Source organism: Manis javanica, chromosome 8 (genome assembly GCF_040802235.1).
Source record: "Manis javanica isolate MJ-LG chromosome 8, MJ_LKY, whole genome shotgun sequence".
NCBI lineage: Eukaryota > Metazoa > Chordata > Mammalia > Pholidota > Manidae > Manis > Manis javanica.
This window is the reverse complement of record NC_133163.1, coordinates 74,028,622-74,045,951: the sequence shown is the minus strand read 5'-3', so window position 1 is coordinate 74,045,951 and position 17,330 is coordinate 74,028,622.

Sequence of the window (17,330 nt, the reverse complement as noted above, 5' to 3'; positions counted from 1 at the left end):
AAAGTTTGTAGTTAAAACAGAAACAGTTTCTATGATATGAATGCCCTTGCATTGTTCACCATGTAAGAACTTGTTTAGTCCCTGAAGTGGTAGAGTCATGGAGACCTGTGTAGCATATGTTAGGGAGATTTTAGTATCCACACAGGAGAAAGAGAAATGTAGATAAAAAGGGGAAATTTGGTTTGCTGCCTACTGTGCCCTATAAAGGGGTATAAGATGAAGATCTGTGTTTATGATTTTAGATTGATTATAAATTTATTAAAGCGTCTAAGAATATTTTTGTGGGAAAGAATCCTAGCCTAACTGTGGCACTAGGTGACCTGTATTTCACCCTGAGCTGATAAACTCCATAGTTGCTGCTACATACTGCATGCTCCTATGGTCACATGCACTACTTAGAAACTGCGTTGCATAGAAACATAAAACACAATAGAGTACATGTTAATAAGAAAAGTTTCAGTCAAAGAACAGAAAAACAATCACCCGTCTCATGCTTGACCAACCATGAATTGATTAGAAAGTAAAAGAAAGAAAAAAGCTTGCCTATACTTATTAAACAAATGCCTATACTAATTAATCATCAGAATAATAAAAAATAATCAAATCCTTGTGAAAAATGGTATAAATAAAGCTGTCGTCGGCACTTTGTCGAGAGACCATCTCCATCTGACTCCGTGTCGTGTCTCTCCATACGCCGACTCCGTCCTGCACCTTCGGGCACCCCACCCCTAGGCTGGAGCTGGACTCCCACAGATGATGTTCATGGATTTTCGAATGTTGTACCATCCTTGCATCCCTGGGATGAATCCCACTTGGTCATGGTGTATGATCTTCTTGATGTATTTTTGAATTCGGTTTGCTAATATTTTGCTGAGTATTTTTGCATCTACGTTCATCAGGGATGTTGGTCTGTAGTTTTCTTTTTTGGTGGGGTCTTTGCCTGGTTTTGGTATTAGGGAAACGTTGGCTTCATAGAATGAGTTTGGGAGTATTCCCTCTTCTTCTATTTTTTGGAAAACTTTAAGGAGAATGGGTATAATGTCTTCTCTGTATGTCTGATAAAGTTCCGAGGTAAATCCATCTGGCCTGGGGGTTTTGTGCTTGGGTAGTTTTTTAGTTACTGATTCAATTTCATTGCTGATAATTGGTCTGTTTAGATTTTCTGTTTCTTTCTGGGTCAGTCTTGGAAGGTTGTATTTTTCTAGGAAGTTCTCCATTTCTCTTAGGTTTTCCAGCTTGTTAGCATATAGGTTTTCATAGTATTCTCTAATAATTCTCTGTATTTCTGTGGGGTCCATCATGATTTTTCCTTTCTCATTTCTGATTCTGTTGATGTGTGTTGACTCTCTTTTTCTCTTAATAAGTCTGACTAGAGGCTTATCTATTTTGTTTATTTTCTCAAAGAACCAGCTCTTGGTTTCACTGATTTTTTTCTATTGTTTTATTCTTCTCAATTTTGTTTATTTCTTCTCTGATCTTTATTATGTCCCTCCATCTGCTGACCTTAGGCCTCATTTGTTCTTTTTCCAATTTCAATAATTGCGACATTAGACTATTCATTTGGGATTGTTCTTCCTTCTTTAAATATGCCTGGATTGCTATATACTTTCCTCTTAAGACTGCTTTTGCTGCGTCCCACAGAAGGTGGAGCTTTGTGTTGTGGTTGTCATTTGCTTCCATACATTTCTGGATCTCCATTTTACTTTGGTCATTGATCCATTGATTATTTAAGAGCATGTTGTTAAGCCTCCATGTGTTTGTGAGCCTTTTTGCTTTCTTTCTACAATTTATTTCTAGTTTTATACCTTTGTGGTCTGAAAAGTTGGCTGGTAGGATTTCCATCTTTTGGAATTTACTGAGGTTCTTTTTGTGGCCTAGTATGTGGTCTATTCTGGAGAATGTTCCATGTGCACTTGAGAAGAATGTGTATCCTGTTGCTTTTGGATGTAGAGTTCTATAGATGTCTATTAGGTCCATCAGTTCTAGCAAGTTGTTCAGTGCCTCTGTGTCCTTATTTATTTTCTGTCTGGTGGATCTGTCCTTTGGAGTGAGTGGTGTGTTGAAGTCTCCTAAAATGAATGCATTGCAGTCTATTTCCCTCTTTAGTTCTGTTAGTATTTGTTTCACATATACTGGTGCTCCTGTATTGGGTGCATATATGTTTATAATGGTTATATCTTCTTGTTGGACTGAGCCCTTTATCATTATGTTAGTCCTTCTTTATCTCTTGTTACTTTCTTTATTTTGAGGTCTATTTTGTCTAATACTAGTATTACAACACCTGCTTTGTTCTCTCTGTTATTTTCAGGAAATATATTTTTCCATCCCTTGACTTTTAATGTGTGCATGTCTTTCGGTTTGAGGTGAGTCTCTTGTAAGCAGAATATAGATGGGTCTTGCTTTATTATCCATTCTATTACTCTGTGTCTTTTGATTGGCGTATTCAGTCCATTTACATTTATGTACTTATTGCCATTTCAGGCTTTAGATTTGTCGTTACCAAAGGTTCAAGGTTAGCTTGTTTCCTACCTTACTGTCTAACTTAACTTGCTTATTGAGCTATTATAAACACAGTCTGATGATTATTTCTCTCCCTTCTTATTCCTCCTCCTCCATTCTTCATATGTTGGATGTTTTGTTCTGTGCTCTTTTTAGGAGTGCTCCCATCTAGAGCTGTCCCTCTAAGATGCCCTGTAGAGGTGGTTTGTGGGAGGCAAATTCCCTCAACTTTTGCTTATGTGGCAATTGTTTAGTCCCTTCTTCATATTTAAATGATAATTGTGTTGGATACAGTATCCTTGGTTCAAGGCCCTTCTGTTTCATTGCATTAAATATATCATGCCATTCTCTTCTGGCCTGTAAGGTTTCTGTTGAGAAGTCTGATGATAGCCTGATGGGTTTTCCTTTGTAGGTGACCTTTTTATTCTCTCTAGCTGCCTTTAATACTCTGTCCCTGTCCTTGATCTTTGCCATTTTAATTATTATGTATCTTGGTGTTGACCTCTTTGGATCCTGTCTCTCGGGAGTTCTGTGTGCCTCCATAGTATGAGCAACTATTTCCTCCCCCAGTTTGGGGAAGTTCTCAGCAATTATTTCTTCAAAGATACTTTCTATCCCCTTTTCTCTCTCTTCTTCCTCTGGTACCCCTATAATGCATATATTGGTCCTTTTGGATTGGTCACACCGTTCTCTTAATATTGTTTCATTCCTGGAGATCCTTTTATCTCTCTCTGCATCAGCTTCTATGCGTTCCTGTTCTCTGGTTTCTATTCCATCAGTGGCCTTTTGCATCTTATGCATTCTGCTTATGAATCCTTCCAGAGTTTGTTTCATTTCTGTAATCTCCCTCCGGATGTCTGTAATCTCCCTCCAGACTTCATCCCTTAGCTCTTGCATATTTTCTGCAGTTCTGTCAGCATGTTTATGATTTTTATTTTGAAATCTTTTTCAGGGAGACTGGTTAGGTCTGTCTCTGCAGATCCTCTCTCAGGTGTTGTCTGAACTATCTTGGACTGGATTAAATTTTTTTTGCCTTTTCATGATGATAGTGGTGGCTGTAGGCAGGTTGCTGGTATGTCAGCTGGGAGAAGAACGTTCTTTCCTGCTTTCTGGTTGGCTTGCCTTTTTCCAATGCCTGTGTCCATTACCTGCATTCCTGGAGCAGCCACTGGGTTAGTCCCCTAAGCTGCTGTGGGTGGGGTCTCCGTCAGAGCTGTGCGGAGCCCTGCAGGGAGTGGCAGGCACGCCAGGTGTACTCCTCTGTGGTAGCGGTGCCCCTGCCAGGCAGCTGTGTGCCAGCAGTGGCCTTTGGGTCTGGCCCGGGCAGCTGCGTCTTGCGCTGGGATTCCAGTCGGCTGCTGGGAATGTGCCTGCTCCTTCTGGCTCTGCTGCAGGTGCACATGGGGCTCTCCTGCACAGGCCTCTACCGAGCTCCTCTGGCTCCACTGCCCCTGGTGCATACGAGCCGCACCCGGGCTGTTCGGTTGGCGCCGCTGCAGGCTCACACAAGCCTCTCTTGGTCCCCTCTGGTGCCATTGGTGTGCACAATCTGCTCCCGGTCCCTTCTGGTGCTGCCACCCCCGGCATGCACTGCCACTCTCCCTCTACTGGGCCGGTGTGTCAGGGTCCGCGCCCATTGGAGGAACAACTGGCAGGCTGCTTAGTTCTGTGAGGGGCTTCAGAGCTGCACTGCCTCCCCGGGGTTTAGGGCACCTAGGGTTTCCCTGTATTCCCAGCTGCTAGCTAAGTGTGCCAGGATGACTTCCTCCAGCTATGGGGTCCCTGTCTCTTTAAGACTTGCAGAAAGCTCTCACTTTTCTTTTGTCTCAGGGCCACCGGTTGTGGGGACCTGCCCACAGGTTTTGCTTTTCCATTTCTCTAATATCCAGCACCCTGTGTACCTTGTGTCTGCATTCCGGGTGTGGATTTCTAGAGCTGGTTGTTTAGCAGTCCTGGGCTTTCACTCCCTCCCCATTCTGACTCCTTTCTTCCCACTGGGTTCTGGGGTGGGGGAGCATTTGGGTCTCGCCTGGCCACGGCTTGTATCTTATCCCCTTCATGTGATGTTGAGTTCTTGCAGATGTAGATGCATCCCGGCTGTTGTACTGCATCCACTGGTGTCTCTTTTAGGAATAGTTGTATTTATTGTATTTTCATAAATATATATGTTTTGGGGAGGAGATTTCCTCTGAGCTACTCATGCTTCCATCTTCCTGTGATCCCCTATGATTTTTTTCTTGAAATTTTCCATTGGCTTTTAAGAGACACTACTTTTTTTTTTGTAGTTGTCCCTTTTTTGTTTCTCTTTAATTTATTTTCCAGGCCAGCATGTATCTCTAAAATGATTTGCTCCCAGGGTTTATGTTATTGGCTGTATTACTATCTCATTAAACAACTCCTCCCTGGGTGACACCATTCACTTCCTGAGCTTATGTTGCTACTTACACACCAACTACTTCAAGATCTTTATGTTTAGACTAGAGTCTCTCTATCTCTGGATTCATATAGTCTACTGCTTGCTGGATATCCCTCGCAGGTGTGCTTCAGGAATCCTCAAAAGTAACATCTTTCAAATATGCCTTTCTTGTTAGTGTTCCACTCACAGTGTTAGAAATCTATCATTGCTGACTCTTCCTCTTTACCCTCTCATCAAATTCTGTCAAATGTATTACACAAATTTCTCAAATTTGTAGCTGCATATCTTACTGCCTTTGTCTTAGTTTGGTTCAGGGCCATGCAGACTCTTCACTGAATGACTCTGCATGTCAGTTCCCAGACCTCATGGTCAATGGAGGCATGATAGGAATGGCCCCGGGTTAGGGCTCCATAATTTCTCAGTTGGGCTATTGTTTTAACTTCCTAATGTTCTCCTCATCTCCAGGTTCACTTCTCTTCAGTCCTATCTCCAAATGTGGCAAAAAGTTTCTTCTAAATGCAAATGGGAATATATCACTTTTCTGCTACAAATCTCCTGGCTACATTAATCTTTTGGCACCTCACCCCTCTTTCTATGCCTATTTGCCTTACCAAATAGTTGGGCATCTTCAAATGGGCCATGCTTTCTCCTACCCCATGATTGCATATATGCCCCCTGTGCTGTGAAAACACATCCTTCTTTATCTTGCTAACTTATTTATCCTTCCAGATTCAGTTCTAAGATTAGTTTTCCAGACCATCCCAGTTTGGGTTGGTAACCCTTCCTATCTAAGTCTTATAATCACATCTTACATTTATCTCTATTTTGGCACATACCAGACCATGTTTAAACATATTTACTTATCAGTCTTGTCCATTAGATGTGATTTCCTTGAGGGAAGAGACTTGAGCCATTTATCTCAGGGGAATACATTTTCTCAAGGCTCTTGATGCGTTACTCAGTGCATATTAAATGCTCAATAATTTTAAGAAAATGGTAAAAAGAAAAACAGTTTTTGGCATCTGTCATCTTCCTGCCAACCAGTCCAGTCACATCTGTCAGGAAGATGGAAAGGAAGGGAAAATACTTCTTACTGATTGCCATCCAGTCGCTCAATATTTGTTGGGCCCCTTCCGTTGTCAGTCTCTATGCTAGGCACTTTCACACAATTAGATAACTTACTTAATTCAGTCACACTGTCAGGAAAGCATTATGTTAATTTTAGATAGAAAGAAGCTTTATACAGATGCATGGCTTTTGAAATTAGGCTACCTGAGCTTAAAACCCAAAAACTTGGTTATTCAGTGTATGGTGATGGGCTTAAAACTCAAGCAGCCTAATTTCATAACCCATGCTGTTATCAGTGCTTCATATTTTTCCAATTCTGCTCTAAGGACTTTTTTTTAAAAGTGAAGCTTCCTGTTCAAGACGGCAGACTGAGTTCATATTTGTCTTCACTTACTCTTTAAATGGAGATACATACAGTAAAATGCAAAAATCTTAGTGTACAGCTCAATGGATTTTGCCATGTGTATACACTCATGTAACATTCACCCAGATTGAGATATCAAACATTCTCACTATTTTTCCTTTCATCTATTTCACCATCCCCCGACCCTCTCTCCATGGCAACCATCAGTCCATTCTCTGTGTTAATGAGTCTATTTCTGTTCCGTTTCTTCATTTGTTTTGAGTCTATTTCTGTTCCGTTTCTTCATTTGTTTTGTTTTTTAGATTCCACATTAATGTCTCCACTCACTCTTGAGACATCATTGAAATAATTGCAATATAAGTACAAAACACACCCACAAAACAGTGAAATGAATAGAATGAAATGAATTCCTATAAACTGACTCCTAAAAAACCCATCAAATAGAATAATGGGAAAAATATGAATAGGAAATTTACAGAAGAATATAACCAAATGATAATAAACATGAAAAGATGTTTAATCTCTAGTTGTGAAGAAAATTCAAATTTAAGCAAATATGTAATAACATTAAGGTACTCATAATCTTCACCCTTTTTCCTAAATAATAAAGAATAATCTGAAACTAACAGCCTGGTTTTTACCATTCTGTACCTTTTTCTGTGCTCAAAATATATGCAAAATATGATTACACATACAGAGTTTTGTTGTTGATTTTTTAGTCTTATAATGTTATTTGGTGTTTCATATCATCTTAATTTTTCAATCAAAATTTAGCTGGCATGCAATATTGTATTAGTTTAAGGTGTGCAACATAATGATTTGACATTTATATACATTATGAAATGATCACCACAATAAGTCTAGTTACCGTCTAGTGCCATGCAAAGTTATTATGATATTATTGATTATATTCCTTGTGCTGTGTATTGCATCCCTGTGACTTCCTTATTTACAAAAATTTGTACATCTTAATCCCCTTCACCTATCTTTCCATTCCTCTACTCCCTCCCATTTGGCAACTACCAGTTTTTTCTCTCTATTTATGAGTCTGTTTCTGTTTTGTGTGTTTGTTTTGTTTTTTTAGGTTCTACATATAAGTGAAATCATATGGTACTTATCTTTCTCTGTATGATGCTTGTTTTTGTAAAAAAGGTATACATTTCTCTGCAACTTGCTTTTCTCACTTGATGATATATCAGGAATATCCATTCAAGTAAATGATATATGCATATGCATAATTCATTATTTTGAAAAGCTGCATAATGATCTATTGAATGGATATACTATAATCTATCCAACTTTTCATTAATTTATTGTACAGACAGAAAAGTAGGTAATACACCAAGGAATAATAAATTATACTGGTATCAGATTTATTGTCAGCAAGAATGGATGCTGGAAAACAATGCATTTAAAGGAGTGTGTTTTCAACTGAAAACACTTCACAATTCCCGAAGAAGGTACAGCAATTACAGACTTTTATGCCACCGATACAATGGCAGCCTGATGACTTTTGCCAGGCTACACAACCCAGACATGGCCGTACTAGGCTTGGAAGCTCTGTTTTAATTTCTATACACAGTGATATCCAAATAAGCAAAATTTAAATAGCCAGGTTATTAATAGTTAAGGAAATTGGCCCTATACACTGCTGTTTGGGAGGTAAAAATGGTACAGACTTTCTGAAAAGCAGTTTGATAGCTACATTAAGACTAAAATCTTCAGATCTGTCTCTTGACAATATCTGCCTTTCTAAAGATTTAATCAGGAGGGGAAGCAAAGGCTTTGTCCAGAAGGATGAACAGAGCATTATACATAAGGAAAAAACAAAAAACAAAAACAAAATTAAACAACAGTTCATTAAATTAATTGTAGATCACCTATGCAGTGGTATATACATCTTCTAAAAATTATATATTTTTAAAGACTGCATAATGCCATGAAGACTGCTTAGGATATAACATTAGAGGTAAAAACAGAACAAAACAGGCAGATCACAGGAAGATGGTGGCATGAGCAGTTCAGAGGAAATCTCCTCCCCAAAACATATATTTATGAAAATACAATAAATACAACTATTCTTAAAAGAGACACCAGTGGATGCAGTACAACAGCCAGGATACATCTACTTCTGCAAGAACTCAGCATCACACGAAGGGGGTAAGATACAAGCTACGGCCAGGCGGGACCCAACGCTCCCCCACCCCAAAACCCGGTGGGAAGAAAGGAGTCAGAAAGGGGAGGGAGTGAAAGCCCAAGATTGCTAAACAACCAGCTCTAGAAATCTGCACCCGCAATGCAGACACAAGGTGCACGGGGTGCTGGATATTAGAGAAACAGAAAAGCAAAACCTGGGGGCAGGTCCCTGCAACTGGTGGCCCTGAGACAAAAGAAAAGCGAGTGCTTTCTGCAAGTCTTAAAGAGACAGGGACCCCATAGCTGGATGAAGTTGTCCCGACAGCTGGGAGTACCAGGGAAACTTAGGCATCCTAAACCCCAGGGAGGCAGTGCAGCTCTAAAGCCCCTCACAGGACTTGGCAGCCTGCCAGACGTTCCTCCAACTGGCACGGACCCTGACACACAGGCCCAGTAGCAGGAGAGTGGGAGCATGTGCCAGGGGCGGAAGCACTAGAAGGAACTGAGAGCAGATCTGTGTGCCACAGGGCTAGTCCGCAGTAGTGCAACTGAACAGTCTGGGCATGGCTCGCACGCACCAGCAGCAGTGAAGCCAGAGCCCAGTAGAAGCCTGTGCAGAAAAGCCCCGCGCACACCAGCAGTGGAGCCAGAGGGAGCAGGCGTGCTCCCAGGAGCCAACCAGAATCCCAGCCCAATGCACAGCTGCCCAGGCCAGACCCAAAGGCTGCTGCTGCCACACAGCTACCCAGCAGGGTCACCGCTAGCACAGAGGAGTGCGCTTGGCATGCCTGCCACTCCCCACAGGGCTCTGCGCTGCTCTGACAGACACCCCGCCCACAACAGCTTAGGAGATTAACCCGGTGGCTGCTCCAAGAGTGCAGGTAGCTGTCACAGGCAGTGGAGAAGGACAAGGCATCCAGCAAGCAGGAAAGGACTTTCTTCTTCCAGCGGACACACCCGCAACCTGACTACAGCCACTGCAATCACCATGAAAAGGCAAAAAAATCTGATCCAGACCAAGATAGTTACACCTGAGAAAGGACCTGCAGAGGCAGACCTCACCAGTCTCCCTGAAAAAGAATTCAAAATAAAAATCATAAACATGCTGACAGAGCTGCAGAGAAATATGCAAGAGCTAAGGGTTGAAGTCCGGAGGGAGATGACAGACATCCAGAGGGAGATCACAGATGTCCAGAGGGAGATTAAAGAAGTGAAACAAACTCTGGAAGGATTTATAAGCAGAATGGATAAGATGCAAGAGGCCATTGATGGAATAGAAACCAGAGAACAGGAATGCATAGAAGCTGAAGCAGGGAGAGATAAAAGGATCTCCAGGAATGAAACAATATTAAGAGAACGGTGTGACCAATCCAAAAGGAACAATATACACATTATAGGGGTACCAGAGGAAGAAGAGAGAGAAAAGGGGATAGAAAGTGTCTTTGAAGAAATAATTGCTGAGAACTTCCCCAAACTGGGGGAGGAAATAGTTGCTCAGACTGTGGAGGCACATAGAACTCCCGAGAGACAGAATCCAAAGAGGTCAACACCACGACACATAATAATTAAAATGGCAAAGATCAAGGACAGGGACAGAGTATTAAAGGCAGCTAGAGAGAATAAAAAGGTCACCTACAAAGGAAAACCCATCAGGCTATCATCAGACTTCTCAACAGAAACCTTACATGCCAGAAGAGAATGGCATGATATATTTAATGCAATGAAACAGAACGGCCTTGAACCAAGGATACTGTATCCAACACAATTATCATTTAAATATGAAGGAGGGACTAAACAATCGCCACACAAGCAAAAGTTGAGGGAATTTGCCTCCCACAAACCACCTCTACAGGGCATCTCAGAGGGACAGCTCTAGATGGGAGCACTCCTAAAAAGAGCACAGAACAAAACATCCAACATATGAAGAATGGAGGAGGAGGAATAAGAAGGGAGAGAAATAATCATCAGACTGTGTTTATAATAGCTCAATAAGCAAGTTAAGTTAGACAGTAAGGTAGGAAACAAGCTAACCTTGAACCTTTGGTAACCACAAATCTAAAGCCTGAAATGGCAATAAGTACATAAATGTAAATGGACTGAATGCACCAATCAAAAGACACAGAGTAATAGAATGGATAAAAAAGCAAGACCCATCTATATTCTGCTTACAAGAGACTCACCTCAAACCGAAAGACATGCACACATTAAAAGTCAAGGGATGGAAAAATATATTTCCTGAAAATAACAGAGGGAACAAAGCAGGTGTTGCAATTCTAGTATCAGACAAAATAGACCTCAAAATAAAGAAAGTAACAAGAGATAAATAAGGACATTACATAATGATAAAAGGCTCAGTCCAACAAGAGGATATAACTATTATAAACATATATGCACCCAGTACAGGAGCACCAGTATATGTGAAACAAATACTAACAGAATTAAAGGAGGAAATAGAATGCAATGCATTCATTTTGGGAGACTTTAACACACCACTCACCCAGAAGGACAGATCCACCAGACAGAAAATAAGTAAGGACACAGAGGCACTGAACAACACGCTAGAACAGATGGACCTAATAGACATCTATAGAACTCTACATCCAAGAGCAATAGGATACACATTCTTCTCAAGTGCACATGGAACATTCTCCAGAATAGACCACATACTAGGCCACAAAAAGAACCTCAGTAAATTCCAAAAGATGGAAATCCTACCAGCCAACTTTTCAGACCACAAAGGTATAAAACTAGAAATAAATTGTAGAAAGAAAGCAAAAAGGCTCACAAACACATGGAGGCTTAACAACATGCTCCTAAATAATCAATGGATCAATGACCAAAGTAAAATGGAGATCCAGAAATGTATGGAAGCAAATGACAACCACAACACAAAGCTCCACCTTCTGTGGGACGCAGCAAAAGCAGTCTTAAGAGGAAAGTATATAGCAATCCAGGCATATTTAAAGAAGGAAGAACAATCCCAAATGAATAGTCTAATGTCACAATTATTGAAATTGGAAAAAGAACAAATGAGGCCTAAGGTCAGCAGATGGAGGGACATAATAAAGATCAGAGAAGAAATAAATAAAATTGAGAAGAATAAAACAATAGAAAAAATCAATGAAACCAAGAGCTGTTTATTCAAGAAAATAAACAAAATAGATAAGCCTCTAGCCAGACGTATTAAGAGAAAAAGAGAGTCAACACACATCAACAGAATCAGAAATGAGAAAGGAAAAATCACTATGGACCCCACAGAAATACAGAGAATTATTAGAGAATACTATGAAAACCTATATGCTAACAAGCTGGAAAACCTAGGAGAAATGGAGAACTTCCTAGAAAAATACAACCTTCCAAGACTGACCCAGAAAGAAACAGAAAATCTAAACAGACCAATTACCAGCAATGAAATTGAATTGGTAATCAAAAAACTACCCAAGAACAAAACCCCAGGGCCGGACGGATTTACCTCGGAATTTTTTTAGACATACAGAGAAGACATAACACCCATTCTCCTTAAAGTTTTCCAAAAAATAGAAGAAGAGGGAATACTCCCAAACCCATTCTATGAAGCCAACATTTCCCTAATACCAAAACCAGGCAAAGACCCCACCAAAAAAGAAAACTACAGTCCAAAATCCCTGATGAACATAGATGCAAAATACACAACAAAATATTAGCAAACCGAATTCAAAAATACATCAAGAGGATCATACACCATGACTAAGTGGGATTCATCCCAGGGATGCAAGGATGGTACAACATTCGAAAATCCATCAACATCATCCACCACATCAAGGAAAAGAAGGACAAAAACCACATGATCATCTCCATAGATGCTGAAAAAGCATTCGACAAAATTCAACATCCATTCGTGATAAAAACTCTCAACAAAATGGGCATAGAGGGCAAGTACCTCAACATAATAAAGGCCATATTTGATAAACCCACAGCTAACATCATACTGAACAGTGAGAGGCTGAAAGATTTTCCTCTGAGATCGGGAACAAGACAGGGATACCCACTCTCCCCACTGTTATTCAACATAGTACTGGAGGTCCTAGCCATGGCAATCAGACAAACAAAGAAATACAAGAAATCCAGATTGGTAAAGAAGAACTCAAACTGTCACTATTTTCAGATGACATGATATTGTACATAAAAAACCCTAAAGACTCCACTGCAAAACTACTAGAACTAATATTGGAATTCAGCAAAGTTGCAGGATACAAAATTAACACACAGAAATCTGTAGCTTTCCTGTACACTAACAATGAATCAATAGAAAGAGAAATCAGGAAAACAATTCCATTCACAATAGCATCAAAAAGAATAAAATACCTAGGAATAAACCTAATCAAGGAAGTGAAAGACCTATACCCTGAAAACTACAAGACACTCTTAAGAGAAATTAAAGAGGTCACTAACAAATGGAAACTCATCCCATGCTCCTGGCTAGGAAGAATTAATATCATCAAAATGGCCATCCTGTCCAAAGCAATATACAGATTCGATGCAATCCCTATCAAATTACCAACAGCATTCTTCAATGAACTGGAACAAATAGTTCAAAAATTCATATGGAACCGCCAAAGTCACCGAATAGCCAAAGCAATCTGGAGAAAGAAGAATAAAGTGGGGGGGGGGGGAATCTGGCTGCCCCACTTCAAGCTCTACTACAAAGCCACAGTAATCGAGACAGTTTGGTACTGGCACAAGAACAGAGCCACAGACCAGTGGAGCAGAATAGAGACTCCAGACATTAACCCAAGCATACATGGCCAATTAATATACGATAAAGGATTCATAGACATACAATGGGGAAATGACAGTCTCTTCAACAGATAAAAACTGGACAGCTACATGTAAGAGAATGAAACTGGATCACTGTCTAACCCCATACACAAAAGTAAACTCCAACTGGATCAAAGGCCTGAATGTAAGTCATGAAACCATAAAACTCTTAGAAAAAAACATAGGCAAAAATCTCATGGACATAAACATGAGTGACTTCTTCATGAACATAACTCCCCAGGCAAGGGAAAGAAAGGCAAAAATGAATAAGTGGGACTATATCAAGCTAAAAAGCTTCTCTACAGCAAAGGACACCAGCAAGAGAACAAAAAGGCATCCTACAGTATGGGAGGACATATTCATAAATGACAGATCCGATAAAGGATTGACATCCAAAATATATAAAGAGCTCACATGCCTCAACAAACAAAAAGCAAATAATCCAATTAAAAAATGGGCAGAGGAGCTGAATAGACAGTTCTCTAAAGAAGAAATCCAGATTGCCAACAGGCATATGAAACGATGCTCCACATCGCTAATCATCAGAGAAATGCAAATTAAAACCACAATGAGATACCACCTCACACCAGTAAGGATGGCCATCATTGAAAAGACAAACAATAGCAAATGTTGGTGAGGTTGTGGAGAAAGGGGAACCCTCCTACACTGCTGGTGGGAATGTAAACTAGTTCACCCATTGTGGAAAGCAGTATGGAGGTTCCTCAGAATGCTCAAAATAGAAATACCATTTGACCCAGGAATTCCACTTCTAGGAATTTACCCTAAGAATGCAGCACTCCAGTTTGAAGAAGACAGATGCACCCGTATGTTTATTGCTGCACTGTTTACAATAGCCAAGATATGGAGGCAACCTAAATGTCCATCAGTAAATGAATGGATAAAGAAGATGTGGTACACATACACAATGGAATATTATGCAGCCATAAGAAAAAGCAGATCCTACCATTCGCAACAACATGGATGGAGCTAGAGGGTATTATGCTCAGTGAAATTAGCCAGGTGGAGAAAGACAAGTACCAAATGATTTCACTCATATGTGGAGTATAAGAACAAAGGAAAACTGAAGGAACAAAACAGCAGCAGTATCACAGAACCCAAGAATGGACTAATAGTTACCAAAGGGAAAGGGACTGGGGATGATGGGTGGGAACGGATGGATAAGGGCGGGGAAAAAGAAAGAGGGCCTTATGATTAGCATGTATAGTGTGTCGGGGACACGGGGAGGGCTGCGCAACACAGAGAAGACAAGTAGTCATTTTACAGCATCTTACTACACAGATGGACAGTGACTGTGAAGGGGTGTGTGTGTGGGACTTGGTGAAGGGGGGAACCTAGTAAACATAATGTTCTTTCTGTAATTTTAGATTAATGATACCAAAATAATAAATAAATAAATAAATAAATAAATAAATAGAACAAAACAGACAAAAAACAGGGCTTTCAAAACACTTCAAGTGCTCTATAGTAAAATACTTTGAAGCCTGTAAGTTTGTAATATCTACTTAGATTTTTAGTTATAAAACTAAACAAACCACCACAGAACACTAGGATTAACTGCAAACTTGTAACAACTAGATACTCAAAGAGAAGGCACTGGAAAAGTTTATGCATGTGAAGGGAAATCAGTGCTCCTGCAGAGAACAAGAGGGCCCCTTTCCTGAAGGTACAGTTTGTTCTGTTAGACTGTCAACCATCTAGAATTGCATAACAATGTTCTGGTTGTGGTGCTATACCTGTCAGAATCAGCAGTCACTGTACTGAAGGAATTTAATGTATACTGAGTCAGAAATACATACAAATATGTACCTGGAATACATAATTGCAGTCATTACATAAGTGCTTTCGGTGAAATGGAGAATCATGGTTGTGTTGCTGGCTTGAACATCAACATCAAATGACATTTTTTATGTGAGACCCAAATAGCTCCTAAAAATCTTCCCATGGGTGACCCATCCTCCCCTGACTTTGTACTTATTCCCACTTGGGCCTTTCCCACTATTACATGGTCATATTATACTATGACCCTCACTTTGGCTTCCCTTCCTACTTCCACCCCAAGACAAGGGCTCTGTCCTGTGTGAGATGGAGCCAGCTGTAGACAGATTCAGGGGGTTGGCCTTTACTGAGGTTTGGAACATGTCTGTGTTTGTACATTTGTGGGAAATGAAAGTCTGTTCTGATGCTCTGTTGACTCATGAAGACTGGGGGGTGTAGAGAGGTGGGCTGAGCTCAAGGGATTATTCCAGGGGATGAGGAAGGGTGAGAAGAGAAAAATGGGGGTTGAACCTAACTTTTAAATGTCTGTGCCTATGGAAGAAACCATTTGGGCATCTACAGAAGGGAGCTGCTTCCATTTGAAAACTCCCCTTCCATGAATCAGAAAGGTAATTGGGATCCACGTCTCAGATAAGGTTCTGTGCTCTCCTGAAAGGCGTTTTCTCTCCTAGGAAATCTGAGTGGGATTGTGCCTCCAGAGCTGGGACTCTGCAGACAGGAATCTGTTTCTGCCTAGCTGGAAGGAAAATGGAAGTTCCATCGCCAGGATCCTCACCTGATCGTAATCTACTTGCCCACTGTGCATGTGCAATGATGTAATACCTAGCCTATTGCACAGGTGCATGCTTGTACACCTGTTACAATAAGCCATTATTGCCTGTGTTGCTATAAAAAGAGCTCCACCCAGAGCTTGGTGCAGAGCCTGGAGTGGAGACAGAGATGGAGACAGACTTGTTGCATGCAGACTTGCTGGATGCAGACATGATTCTAGCACTTGACCTGCCACCATGAGAATAAAGCTTGGTATAAAACCTTTTACCCACAATATTCTATTGTCATCATTCAGTCTAACTGAATCATGAGTGAACTTGCCTGGGGCTGAAATCCCCTTTCAGTGAGACACTAGCTCACTACCTACCATGCAAGATGCCAGGATGGTGCTGGGGGAGCCTTAGGGGTGAGTGACTTGCACTGGTCAACATCATGAATGACCAGAGTGTGGCCAAGGAGGGGCCTCTCACCGCCCAGACTGCACCAGGGGTGTGTGTGTGTGAGCACTTTTCCAAGGACTTAGTACTGGCACTACCTGGTTATCCTAATCCGAGGAAACTTTAGTTTCGTCATCCTCCCTTAAAAAAAAAAAAAAGCCAAATCTCCAGTCCAGGCTGCAGAAGCCAAAAGCCACCATGGGGCCAGCTAGTCTTCATTTTCCGAAGCCCTGGCTTTCCTTCCTCAAAACACAAGGTCAGGCTTAGCCAGGGCTCCCATAGGATTTTGCTGGGAGGGAGAGTAAGCCTAACCTTAACCCTCAGGGAATTCCTAGAGTTCTACTGTTCCCATGTCTAGGAAGGTAGGGCTGGAGGTTTCCACAGCCCATTTAAGACCATAGTAATCTTTAGCTGATCCAAGAACCATGCAGTTTCCAAACAATTCACCCAGTTGCTCTAAGTGTGCAACATACTCAAAGTTACCACATTTGAAAAACAGATTTTACTACTGGAACTTTAATTCATAGCCATTTGAAGATTAGCCTTTCACAATTCTCTGTGGTGTTACAGGACATTTTTTAAAAAGAGAACATTTTTGTATTATAAAAGCAACACTTAATATTAAAAACCCTCATTAAAAAAAAAGCAACCCTTGGTAACTGAAGCAAAGCAGAGAGTCAAGGGAAAATAAACACCTAAAGCTCCATCATCCAAGGAAATTACTTTTGAGGTTTTGGTAAATTTCATTTCAACTCTGCTGTTGATTTGCTATCTAATTTCAACAATTTCTGCCTTTATCTTTTTTTAAGTTCTTCTATGAGTTTGTTTCTTTTTTCTTTTTCTTAGTAGCTACTTGGGTTGAAAAAGCACTTTTATAATTTTCAGTCTTTCTTGAATGATTTCTAAATACTGTATCTAAAATTACATCTTATATCATCCGTTTTTTGATTATCACTTTGACCATATTCAACACACTTTAAAAAATGTACCATACTCTGTTCATTTCTAAATATTTATAATTTATGTTTTAATTTCCTCTTTGAAG